General features: G+C 40.2%; 1 long non-coding RNA gene across 1 annotated transcript in view; it reads right to left on the bottom strand.

Annotated features, from left to right (window-relative positions):
- Window positions 1-8,411, bottom strand: part of LOC138854599 (uncharacterized) — a 95,649-nt gene extending 87,238 nt beyond the window's left edge. Inside the window, exons 1-2 of the long non-coding RNA XR_011393778.1 lie at window positions 8,272-8,411; window positions 6,580-6,648 (exon numbers count right to left, since the gene is read on the bottom strand). This is a non-coding gene — a long non-coding RNA (uncharacterized lncRNA). The remainder of the gene's footprint in view (window positions 1-6,579; window positions 6,649-8,271) is intronic.
- Between the last annotated feature and the right edge of the window lie 6,059 nt (window positions 8,412-14,470).

The raw sequence follows: 14,470 nt of genomic DNA on the forward strand, positions 1-14,470 counted from the left end.
TCTCTCATCCACAACCTTTATCATCTCACTACAGAACAACCCCAAGATTACTTCGAACACTCTCATAAATCATTTGAATACTCACATAAACACCTTTGAACATTTCCAAACAACACTGAAGCACTTCCAAAATATCATTTTGAATACTCCCAAATAAGATTTATCATCTCTAATTTATCTACACTTACACATTTCATTAACTGAAATTACAACTCATCCACCATACTACTCCCTCAGTCTCCAGACTTTACAACATTATCACAAAAACTAACTCATACACTTATGACATGAGACATTTTACCAAAACTAACACAAACACACCCACACACACCACACTTTACTTTGTACAACACCAAAAACAACATCAATTACCTTTGATTACTCCAAAAACATCATTTGAACACATTCAAAAACATCAACAAACTCCACTGAATACTACCAAAACAGCACCGAATACTGCCCAAACAACACTAAAAATAACCAGAAACTAAGATCAACACCACCAACTAACACCCATTTTATAGAAATCCCCTCAAATCACTATAACCAAGACGATCCCACTCACCTCAGACTATCATATAACATGAGCGCAAAAAAAACACTCATAAATCATTTGAATACTCACAAAAAAAACACCTTTGAACATTTCCAAACAACACCGAAAACACTTACAACAGGATCACCACCAGCTGAAAACATAACATGTACACACACGCAAAAAAAAAAAATTAAGACATCCATCAACTATCATCAATGACCACTCATTTTTATAAACATTCACACAAAAAAATCACAATCACCAATTCCATACAATATCTAATACACTCCTCTCACTATCACCAACACATACCAGCACAGATAGGGATACCTCCCATGACATCACACTCCATCCTGTGTTTACTTGGCGATCAGCGACGTCGCACCCCACTTTTACTTCATTTAGCTTAATGAGAGGAAGTTACTTGTTTCAACCTATTATATCTCCAATATCTAAGATCACCACAATCAAGACGTTTACCAAATTCTATAACCCCACCACTAAGATCACACATTTTTGTACACATTCTCTTAAAACATCATCATAACGAAGATCACTAAAACTATCTATACTTTTACTAAGATACATAACATTTTGTCTTCTCTAACTCACCCACCAATTTACATTCTCATTCACACTTACACATTTCATTAACCGAAATTACATCTCATCCACCAAACTCCTCCCTCATTCTCCAGACTTTACAACATTAGCGCAAAAAAAAAAAAACTAACTCATACACATATGACATGAGACATTACCACAACTAACACACTGACTAACTTTGAACCAACTCTGAACATCACCAAAACACCACTGAACATCTTCAAAAAATACTCTGCACATCATTTGAACACCTTCAAAAACACCATCAAACACCTCCGAATACTCCCAAAACACTACTGATTACTACCAAATCACCACTGAATACTACCAAAACATCATCAAAATCACCAGAAACTAAGTTTAGCATCACCAGCTAACACCCATTTATAGAAATCCATTCAAATCACTATAACCAAGAACTCCCTCCCCATGGGCGCCAAAAAAAGAAAAACTTGAACACAAACCTAATACACAAACACTTAGTACATGATCACCATCAACTGAAAACATATCTTGTACACACATAAATCTAAGACAACCACCAACAACAATCACCCATGTTCACTTACCTCAAAAATTACTAATATCACAGAAAACACTCATTTTTTATAAACATTCACACAAAAAATCATATTTGACAATATCTAAGTGCACTCACCTCACTACCACCAACACACGATGTCACACCTCACAGGACCGGCGAGGTCACCTCCAGTGACGTCACACTCCCATCTGTGTTTACTTGGTGGTCAGTAACATCACACCCAACCCACCTTGTTTTGTCCTGTTGTACCCACAATATCTAAGAACACTATAACCAAGACGATTACCAGATTTTATGACCCCACCACTAATATCACAGAAAACACTCATTTTTATAATCATTCACACAAAAATCACAATCACCAATTCCATATCATGTTTACCATCATCTATCAACACTCATCACCAAGATCACCAAAAATCTAAGATCATGCATCTCAAAACTACTATGATCACTGAAAACACTTATTTTTTTAAACATTCGCACAATGTCTAGACTTGAGGAGAGTGAATCTTTTGTAAAGAAATTGTGGATTGTTGTGGGTATTAACGAAAAAAATGTGGAATTATTTGGGTTATCCTGGGTTAAGAGTGAAAATGTGTAATGTTTTCCCTATGTTGTATATGAAATGTGTGATACTGAGATGGTGACGACAAAGAAGATCCAGAACAAAATGCGCAGAATTTCTTCAAGAGAAAAAGAATTACTCTATGTTGATTTTAGTCAATGATTTGTATCTTTTTTTCAATGAATTTGTATTTTTTTGTATTGCCAGAAATGTATATGAAATGCATTGGTTGTATAATAAATAAATGAAAATATTGTGTATTAGTGTTATCCTGCATTTTAATGTCTGCTCGACAAGATTCAGCCTGTGTGTGTGGTCATCACGTGACGTCACTGACCGCCGAGTAAACACAGGTGGGGTGACGTCACACTTGTTTAGACCTGTAGTAAGAGAAAATACCATGTCCCATAGAGGGAGTTCATTTGAATGCTTACCCCCAGAGGGGGAAATCCGAAAAAACTTGATCCGAGGAGATGGAGTCTTTGTATTATTGATATCGAGAAAAAACTTGATCCAAGGAAATGGAGGAGAAATACTTGGGGTAGAAGTGGGTGGTGGGAGGTGTGGGGGGAGTGTGTTGATCCGAGGAGATCATAAGAATTTCGAAACCCCATAGGGGGGAATCCAAAAAACTTGATCCGAGGAAGTGGAGGAGAAATACTTGGGGTAGAAGTGGGTGGTGGGAGGTGTGGGGGGAAAATCTTTGTATTATTGATATCGAGAAAAACTTGATCCGAGGAGATGGAGCAGAAATTTTGGGTGGGGGTGGTGTAAGGGAGGGTGTTGATCCGAGGAGATGGAGAGCACAAGAAATTCAAAACCCCATAGGGGGAATCCAAAAAATTTGATCTGAGGAGATGGAGAGCACAAGAAAATGAAATTCAAAAAAAAATCGAAAAAAATAGGAAAAAAATTCGGGGAGCGGGGGCGATCCGGACGACGCTGCAGAAGGCGCTGCAGAAGGCGCGGGCGGGCGCGAGGGCGGGCGCGTGGGGGGCGTTGGTGGGGGGTTGAAGGGCGTGGTAGGGGGTTGAGGACGAGGTGGGGGTGGGGGTTGAGGGGGAGGTGGGGGTGGGGGTTGAGGGCGAGGTGGTCGAGGGTGAGGTCAAGGTCATTAGCATAAAGGTGTGAAAAAGCGTCGGCGCGCGGGCGCGGAAGGAGACTGCTCAGGAAAGGAGACCGCTCAGCCGCCTTCAGTACTACTTGTATATATATATATATATATATATATATATATATATATATATATATATATATATATATATATATATATATATATATATATATATAAATCTTTCAATACTAAATAACAGAATACACTACAGATATTGAAGTAATTATATTCACAGTAAAGTGCTAAACCAGTATGGGTCATACCATGGGGGAAGGTCGAGGGAATGACGACAATGTTCATGGGGAAGCGCTAAACCCGTAACGGGGTCACAGCGTCTGGGAGGTGATGGGGTTTGATCCGAGATAGGGCAGGCTAGCTCAGATTCCTTGGATCAAGAGCCCATTCACCACCATCAAGGCCCTTGAAGGACAATATACGCAGCAGCCTAACACTCAACACAGTGTAAGTTGACCAAAATGCTGGAACTCTCGTCTTATTTGATTAAAACTCTTGAGAATTTATATATAAATATATAAAAAACTTTTCGCGCAAAGAATAATAAAATTCACGCCGAAATTCTATTAAAAATTATTAAAAAACGTTTTCCATTCGACGTTAAATTTCGGGCCAAAAATATTAAAGTTTTGTGTGAGAACAAAAGCATGTCAACAAGTGTATATACACTGAGATGTGTCTGTGTATATACACTGAGATGTGTCTGTGTATATATACTGAGATGTGTCTGTGTATATACACTGAGATGTGTCTGTGTATATACACTGAGATGTCTGTGCATATACACTGAGGTATGTCTGCATATACACTGAGATGTGTCTGTGTATATACATTGATATATGTCTGTATATACACTGAGATGTGTCTGTGTATATACACTGAGATGTCTGTGCATATACACTGAGGTATGTCTGCATATACACTGAGATGTGTTTGTGTATATACACTGAGATGTGTTTGTGTATATCCACTGAGCTGTATGTGTATATACGGAGAAAGAGGTGGAGATGTGTGAAGATGTGTATTTGTCTGTATACAGAAAGATGGATAAATGTGTATATGCACCGAGGTGTGTATCCCTGTGTATATACACAGATGTGTATATATCAGTATATAAACCGACAAGTGTGAATCTATCACTATATACACCGAAAGGTGTGTACCAGTGTATATACACCGAGATATATGTCAGTATATATACACTGAGTTTAATCTCTATTTTAGGGATCAAAGTATGCTTGATTATTGGTGTACAGGTGACATGCAGCCTTCATTAATAGCCCTCGTGAACTATTGTGTATATCTTACAAAGCAGTAGAACCATTTGCTTATTCATTGATTGAAAAATATACCACTGCCATCACTATCAAGTTTACACTATTATAAACTTGCTTACTGAGGAGAGGTCTTTGAGGTCAAAATATTCATTTAAAAGTTGGCCGAGCACCACTCCCAGAAGTATGTCCCTACCACTAGTCACACTCAAACATCACCATTATGTTAAGGTCACCCAGTGTTGGGTTCCAACCCCCCACCCCTCATAAATAGGCACCTGGTACGTACAAATTTTTCAGATCTGACCAACACCTAAGACGCCCCAGCGTCGAGGTCCCTCCAGTACTTTATAAGAGGCTCTAAGCCTAATGAACCAACTTGAAGCATCACTAATTTTTGACAATCCCTTCTATCCTTCCACATACACACAAACATACAAATATTGCGATGTTTATGATACCCTGTTAATGTATATGTCTAGCAATCATTTATGGTATTTTCTGGTATTTAGTATTTAGTGAAACGAAATGTTAGCTGTAATATTATTGGGAGAGCTAAACCCGTAGAGCGCCTGGGGGTGACGGAAGGCATTCAGGCTAAATTCAGGAAACTGGAGCACACATCCAATTTCCTAGATCAAGAGCCCCTCACTAGCATCAAGGAACATCCCTTGAGTTAGCTGTAAAAATTCTCATAAACCTTAAAGAGGGGTGCATGCCTTGATAACAGCGAGAAGCTCCTGATCTAAGAAATCTGAGCTGCCCTCTCCTCGGACCAAAGCTCATTCTAATAATAACACTAGCCTACAAAATTAAATTTGTATCCAGTTCAGAAGAGTAAATTGCTTAAGCTAACTCTGGTGAGCTGATCGCGACACTCGGCTTATTTAGTCTGTATCATGTCAAATTTCTTGGTTATCTTATGGTTAATATTTTGACCATTTAAGATTGAAGAGTCACAAGATATATGTTGAAATCATAGGTATTATATTCTGAATAGATATTTGGTGTGGTCCATGCAGTGACAAAAACTGATCTTTCTTAATTGAAGCTATTATCTTGTAAATAAAGCATAGCTTGGGAACATCAAAAGTTTGTTATAAATCATTAACGAAACAGTAGGCTTCCATGGTTGGCTAATTGGGTTTAAAGCCTATCGGCTGAAAGGGTCATTAAGGGTACATGTCACCTGTTTCCCACCAGTCAAAAATACTTTAATACATAAAAGAAATTAAATTCTCGGTGTATATACGCTGAGACATATACCTCTCGGTGTACTTATCATACGTGTCTTTTAAATGAAGCCAAGAATACTTAACATGCCCACAGGATTTACACACCGAGAGGTGTATAAGGTTACATGCAGCCTTAAGGCGGTATGTAATTATCTACTACACCAGGGTCATTAACGCTGCATGTAACTATCTACTACACCAGGGTCATTAACGCTGCATGTAACTATCTACTACACCAAGGTCATTAACGCTGCATGTAACTGTCTACTACGCCAGGGACTTAACGCTGCATGTATCTATCTACTACACGAGGGTCATTAAAGCTGCATGTATCTATCTACTACACCAGGGTCATTTACGCTGCATGTAACTATCTACTACACCAGGGTCTTAACGCTGCATGTAACTATCTACTACACCAGGGTCATTAACGCTGCATGTAACTATCTACTACACCAGGGTCTTAACGCTGCATGTAACTATCTACTACACCAGGGTCATATATATATATATATATATATATATATATATATATATATATATATATATATATATATATATATATATATATATATATATATATTATATATATATATATACACCTTGGTGTATAAACATGGAGATATTCATCAGAATAGCGTCCTAACACCGCCTGTGAATATATTAATCAATGAAGTTTACTTACATTTTCCTGCTGCTGCTGCTGTATGCTAAACTTTTCCGCCTTGATAAATTTCCTCATTACAAAATAACTCTGCAAAAAAATACATTTTATTAATATTTACTCGAATTTACTCTCAATAAATATTCCATTACTAACACTAACTATATTATATATATATATATATATATATATATATATATATATATATATATATATATATATATATATATATATATATATATATATATATATATATATATATATATATATATATATATATATATATATATATATATATATATATATATATATATATATATATATATATATATATATATATATATATATATATATATATATATATATATATATATATATATATATATATATATATATATATATATATATATATATATATATATATATATATATATATATATATATTAGGGCCCCCTAATCTCCCTCCCCTTACACTATTATATTTAAGTTTTCTATTATTATTGATTGGGAACGCTAAACCCGTAGGGGTCAGATAGAACTTGGGGGAATGGAAGACATTTCGACTCAATCCAAGGGAGGGGAGTACAGACCCAATTCCTTGGATCAAGTTAAATCGTTAATAAAACTGGTCACAAGCAGTGTGCAGAATATCTTGCTGCTGCCAAGTTCGTCAAGGCTGGCAACCAGAACAAGTATGGTGTTAGGGCAAGTGGACACTATTTTGATTCAAGGTATCTGAGCACTGGTCTGATTCCTTACATCAAGAGCCCCTTACCAACATCAAAGAACCTTCTTTTAGGGAAGAACACAATTTTGTAGTCCCCGCAGTATGTGGTCAGGCTTCAAACACCTTTCATTGTACACGGTAACCAATAAAGGATGGAATGAACTGACTGGCTAACACTTCATTCCATTCCTTCACTGACATGTGCAGACAGTGTCTGCACATGTCAAATTATTATTATTATTATAATCAAAAAGAAGCGCTAAACCACAAGGGCTATACAGCGCTGATGCACATGTCAAAGCTTGTCCTAGCATGAGCCAATTCAGGAAGAGCTAGAAGGCATCAAATGAATGAAGCTACAGAAAGGGAGGAAAGTGATTTCTTGTATATTATTATCATTAGTAGTAGTAGTAGTAGTATGGGGAGCGCTAAATCCGTAGGGATTATACAGCGCCTGGGGGGAGGACGGAAGGTTGAATTCTGGCTCAATTCAAGGAACTGGACCACAGATCCAATTCTCTAGATCAAGAGCCCCCCATCAGCATCAAAGGACCTCCCTTGAGGGGATTTATTGTATAGCTAACATTCATGTACCCATTATTGTTAATGTTAATATGTTAATATAAATAACTTAGTTTACTTTATTCCTAGTATATCTCCTTTTATTGAAACTGAATTTCACACTATGTATGATAACTGTACCTTGTGTACCTGTGCCTAAATAAACTTATTTAAACCCTCAACAGCATCAAGGAACCTGCCTATAGGGGTAATTATATATATTTTTTTGGGGGGGAGGAAGAAGCGCTAAACCCTAGAGGTCAAGTAGCGCTTGGGAAAATGGGAGGCAATCATGTTCGATCCAGGGAAGGGGAGCACAGGTCCAATCCCTAACATAAAAAGTCTCTCAGCAAGCAGCCTCCCACCAGGACTACATAGATGGCAGAACAAGATGAAATTATATAAGAGTATTGTGGCCTCGTTACCTCGTCTCTGACTCTCCTGGTGACTTCAACAACACAGGTAGAACTTCTCCTATCACTCATCGTATTACACAACCATATTTTCACTCCAGCTTGTTCCTTTCTCACGGATAAGTGAGGAACCTCATCAGCCTGAACCTCAGCGTCCGCCATCTTTGTTTACTTCAAGAAGTGAAGCTTGGGCCACCAGCACCGATGCTTCCTTCAGGACTTCATCTCGGGGCTTACGGTGCTTAATGGGGATTAAAGCCTGTCGACTACACTAGGGTCATTAATGACCTGGTGCAGTAGATACTGACATGCAACCTTAGTGAGCTTAGTGTAGTAGATAGTGACAATACTGCTTTAATGACCCCGCGTGTAGTAGATAGTGACATGCAGTCTTAATGGCTATCGTGTAGTAGATAGTGACATGTAACCCTAATGACCCTCGTGTATTGGATAGGTTAAACCAACAATGTCAGCTGAGTCATCAACTGACCACACAGTTAAATAATTCTGCGAGACTTGACTGTGGTGATTACAATGGTCAACAAAAATTTCAGTTTACGTTTAAAAACATGGTTTTTTTTTTAACTAATTTCGGGGCGCTAAATTTGAATCTGAACTTAGTTTCTGTGAAATACCCGAAAACCCCAGCCTCACCCCAGTTACAATTCATCTGTATTGTTGTCTACTGAGTGCTTGGTCATTTTATGGAAGATGATTTGTGGTTTTGTTTGGTTTATATGGATTTAAGATATTGTTTTATCACTAAAGGATTGTAAGTTTTCTGTTTTTTTTCGGAGCAAGAGATATTTTCAATTGATAAGGTGTAAGTCTACAAAGCCTAGTGGCTGCTTACACGGCAATGACTTTTTTGTTATACTTGTGGTAGCTTTACATCGACTAAAGACTAATGACTTAGTAACAATCAGTTGGCTATAAATGACCATTATTTTTAAAGGGGTGGACCGGTAAGCCAGCGGAAGGCCTCGGTCAGATGACCAAAGCTCCAAAGGCGGGTCATCATCTGACTAAGACCCGCGTCAAGAAACACTTGTCCTGTTTCCTGACAAACCTTACCTAACCTAACCTAACCGACTAAAGCTGACATGAAATATCATTCCTCTTGTGAAAACAGCCTATTTTTTTCACTACTTTGGTGTGAAGGTCGAAGATCAAAACAGCTGTGGGCACCTCATCGATGTTGTGTGACTTGCTCCAGCTTCTTACAAGAGTGCTGGAAGTCAAGTATGCCACTGCTGTCTCGATGACACAGAGGACACCACAAGACCATACCAAAGAGTGTAGCAAGGGCGAAACGTTCGGAGGATAACTCACGAAATCGTAATGACATGATTGCCAACAAACCATACCACGGGTGGGGTTTGAACCCGCGATCAGAGAGCTGGCCCAATGGCTAAGATATACTTCTCTTGGATAATAAGGCAGCCACTAAGTCAGATTCCGGGTCTGAACTGGCTGGAGTCAACAACCAAACCCACATCTAGTGACTCAAAGTAACAACGGTCTTCTGAACAATTTTAATTTATCAAAAGAACAGTCAGAATTACTTGACTCAGGATTGCGCCAGTAGAATTTACTGCTCCCAGACAAGAACCAGTTTCCTCAGAAAGCGACACAAAAGCCTAGATACCCTAGTAACTTTAAACTGCAAGTATCAATATGTTACTACTGTGCGGTTAATGAATTTTTCGACACTTTGGGTATATATTATAATCCTGTTAGGTAGATAGACAGAGATGCAATTAATGTGACATTTTATTGTGGCAACGTTTCTCTCCAGTTGTGTCAAGCTTGACAAAGCTTTTGGAGCGAAAAGTTGCCACAATAAAATGTCACATTAATTACGTTTGTGTCCATTTATCTAATATTCTCCAGCTGTGCTTTGATACTGGAGAGCTCTTGATCCAGGGAACTGGTGCTAGTCTCCCCTCACTTGGATCAAACATAATTTCTCTCATTCTCCAGGCGCTATATGACCCGTACGTGTACAGCGCTTCCCAGTGAATTTAAAATAATAATAATAATAATAATAATAATAATAATAATAATAATAATAATAGATGTAACACCAGGTGAATGACGTCACCCAAAAAAAATGGAAACTCAAAATAAAGCAAGAGAGAAATTTTTATTGAAGTTGGAGACGAAAGAAAAATGAAAGTGAAAAGCGAAAACGAAAATAAGAAAATACAAAAAATAAGTAATATTTTTTCCCAATGTGTGAGGGATCCAGCAGAGTTTTATTTTATATTTTTATGAGAGAGAGAAGAGAGAAAGAAGAGAGAGGAAGGGAGAGAGAAAGAGAGAGATGGGAAATCGCTTAACTGAAGAGGAGCTCAGCTGATGAAGACTGGAAGTCTCACACTGTGAATAAAATCCACACCAAGAAAAGAACGGTGGTAATCTTGTGGTTGTGCAACACTACAGGGGTTGTGTAACACTACAGGGGTTGTGCAACACTACAGGGGTTGTGCAACACTACAGGGGTTGTGCAACACTACAGGGGTTGTGCAACACTACAGGGGTTGTGCAACACTACAGGGGTTGTGTAACACTACAGGGGTTGTGCAACACTACAGGGGTTGTGCAACACTACAGGGGTTGTGCAACACTACAGGGGTTGTGCAACACTACAGGGGTTGTGTAACACTACAGGGGTTGTGCAACACTACAGGGGTTGTGCAACACTACAGGGGTTGTGTAACACTACAGGGGTTGTGCAACACTACAGGGGTTGTGCAACACTACAGGGGTTGTGCAACACTACAGGGGTTGTGCAACACTACAGGGGTTGTGCAACACTACAGGGGTTGTGCAACACTACAGGGGTTGTGTAACACTACAGGGGTTGTGCAACACTACAGGGGTTGTGCAACACTACAGGGGTTGTGTAACACTACAGGGGTTGTGCAACACTACAGGGGTTGTGCAACACTACAGGGGTTGTGCAACACTACAGGGGTTGTGCAACACTACAGGGGTTGTGCAACACTACAGGGGTTGTGCAACACTACAGGGGTTGTGCAACACTACAGGGGTTGTGTAACACTACAGGGGTTGTGCAACACTACAGGGGTTGTGTAACACTACAGGGGTTGTGCAACACTACAGGGGTTGTGCAACACTACAGGGGTTGTGCAACACTACAGGGGTGGTGTAACACTACAGGGGTTGTGCAACACTACAGGGGTGGTGTAACACTACAGGGGTTGTGCAACACTACAGGGGTGGTGTAACACTACAGGGGTTGTGCAACACTACAGGGGTGGTGCAACACTACAGGGGTTGTGCAACACTACAGGGGTGGTGCAACACTACAGGGGTGGTGTAACACTACAGGGGTTGTGCAACACTACAGGGGTTGTGCAACACTACAGGGGTGGTGCAACACTACAGGGGTTGTGCAACACTACAGGGGTTGTGAAACACTACAGGGGTTGTGCAACACTACAGAGGTTGTGCAACACTACAGGGGTTGTGCAACACTACAGGGGTTGTGCAACACTACAGGGGTTGTGCAACACTACAGGGGTTGTGCAACACTACAGGGGTTGTGCAACACTACAGGGGTTGTGCAACACTACAGGGGTTGTGCAACACTACAGGGGTGGTGCAACACTACAGGGGTTGTGCAACACTACAGGGGTTGTGCAACACTACAGGGGTTGTGTAACACTACAGGGGTTGTGCAACACTACAGGGGTTGTGTAACACTACAGGGGTTGTGCAACACTACAGGGGTTGTGCAACACTACAGGGGTTGTGCAACACTACAGGGGTGGTGCAACACTACAGGGGTTGTGCAACACTACAGGGGTTGTGCAACACTACAGGGGTGGTGCAACACTACAGGGGTTGTGCAACACTACAGGGGTTGTGCAACACTACAGGGGTGGTGCAACACTACAGGGGTGGTGCAACACTACAGGGGTTGTGCAACACTACAGGGGTTGTGCAACACTACAGGGGTGGTGCAACACTACAGGGGTGGTGCAACACTACAGGGGTTGTGCAACACTACAGGGGTTGTGCTCGAAACAGAAATTGAAGATTAAATTTCAATTTCTTCGGCTATCACATTGGGGAGTCTCTATCCAACACAGAAGTAAACCCTGGAACTGACAGCTCCAGTCCAACATCTGCCAGACACCTGACAACATTGTTCCAACACCTAACAACACTGCTCCAACGCCTGCTAGACACCTGACAACACTGCTCCAACACCTGCTAGACACCTGACAACACTGCTCCAACACCTGCCAGTACACCTGCCAACACTGCTTTAGCTGTCAGCCGTGAGGCAGGTTTTTCTCCACCTGCAGCTGTCGTAATTTACATCAACAGACTGCTACTGTACCTGAACAGGTGTTGGGCCAAAGCATGAGCAACAGTGATGTATCTGGTAGGTGTGTATGATGGTATGGACGAGGGTGTAGAAGAGGACTTACTAACCACATAGATATCTCTTCTCCCGCCGACGCAGCCCCAAGGACGCACCCAGCAGGTACACAGTCATCAAACTCAGCTGCAGAGGCTACAGTCGAATATACAAATAAAAGAGTTACCTCTCAGGCATCTAGTCAGTGTTCTAGCTATCACCAAAGGAGGCACTCTGCTAACTGCCTGCGAGATATCACATATAATTACTGTCATAAGGGAAAACACCAAGATAATTGCTGTCGAAACAAAAGGGACCTGGGAAGACAGGATCACTGTTTTTTTTTTCAAGATCTCTTACTCAGTTACTCATATCTTAACTCAGCAGATGTACTGTACCTTATACAAGACTCCTAGGTCCTACCTGTCTCAAGAGCACTCACTTTACACGCCTATTTAGTCAAGTTGAACACAAACATGAGGAGTTACTCTGTTAGCATCCATTTGGTTATCTCTCGTACGTTTCGTAAACATTCATCTTTCTGACATGGTAGCCGTTGTCGAGACATTTTTTTAGGACGACAGGACTTCAAAAAAAAAAAAATGCTAAAATGGCTAGTTACGTCTCATGGACGCGGTGAGACTAGTAAGGTCATGACGGAGGCATTACCAGGTGCTTTAATAAAAGTATACAAGCCCAGCAAATGGATATCCTCATTTTTAATCACCTAAAAATAATGTTCTCGATGTTATGCATGAGCTATTGCATCCCGTACTACCATGTGCAGTGTGCAGACTTCGATGACAGCAAGCAAACCCCATCAGATTCCTGATGGAAAATGTGAACTCTCTTCTACTGTCAACATAACTGTCAACATATAATTGGTGACTTCAACCAACATCTTATAGGTTGTGGGCCCAGACAAGGTGAGCCCAAGACTGCTGAGTAGATGTGATGACCAGCCAGCATCACCTCTAACTCGCTAAATGAGCTTTGCTTAACACGTAGTAAATAGCGGAGAAAAAAAAGATATAAAATACCGATACGGAGGTAAAAGAAACGCAAACATATTATAATATTCTTTATTAGCGGAAAAGTTGTGTACAGTGGGAGGCAGGAGATGAAATGCCAGGTGCTCCCAGGAACATCAATCACCAGCTTACAGCTATATCAGCCTGGGGACAACGGTGGCAGGTTACACTTGCTTCTGAGAAAACACAAACGATGGTGATCCTGGAGCTGTGATAAGAATGAATAGAAAAGTGTTAAAACTTGGGGATGAAGTGGATATCTTAGGAGTGAAATAGGACTCCAAAATATCTCTCTAACGTATCAAGTGTTAATTTCTGCAAACAAGGCAGCCAGGAACTAACAGCACTAAGGTATATTTCGTACCTGATCCACAGTAGAGGCTACAAAATTTTGTGCAAGGCGCTAGTGCACTGTCACCTTGAGTATGCATCACTTTTTGGATTGTCTGTCCTCCGTCTCATCTACGAATTCTAGACAGAATAGAATATCGAGCAAGAGAACTTATCTTCTGGACGTCGCTTGGATGGTTTCTCATTCCAGCAGAACCTTCAACATCTCAGAGATGTGGGTGTCTTACTGTTACGTGTGTACAAGACCAATGTTATCAAGTTACCACTTGGTTCCACTTCGTGTACAGTGAAAAGACAGCTTCTACACCACAAGACGGGCAGCAAACGACAACTGCACTCTGGTTGCACTTTCTCAAGAACATCAGCTCACCTGAGAATATTCATTCATAAAATGAATCGAGTCTGAAATAAAAATAGTTGACCAAATGAAATA

The sequence above is a fragment of the Cherax quadricarinatus genome, chromosome 64 (assembly GCF_038502225.1).
Source record: "Cherax quadricarinatus isolate ZL_2023a chromosome 64, ASM3850222v1, whole genome shotgun sequence".
In the NCBI taxonomy this organism is placed as follows: Eukaryota; Metazoa; Arthropoda; class Malacostraca; order Decapoda; family Parastacidae; genus Cherax; species Cherax quadricarinatus.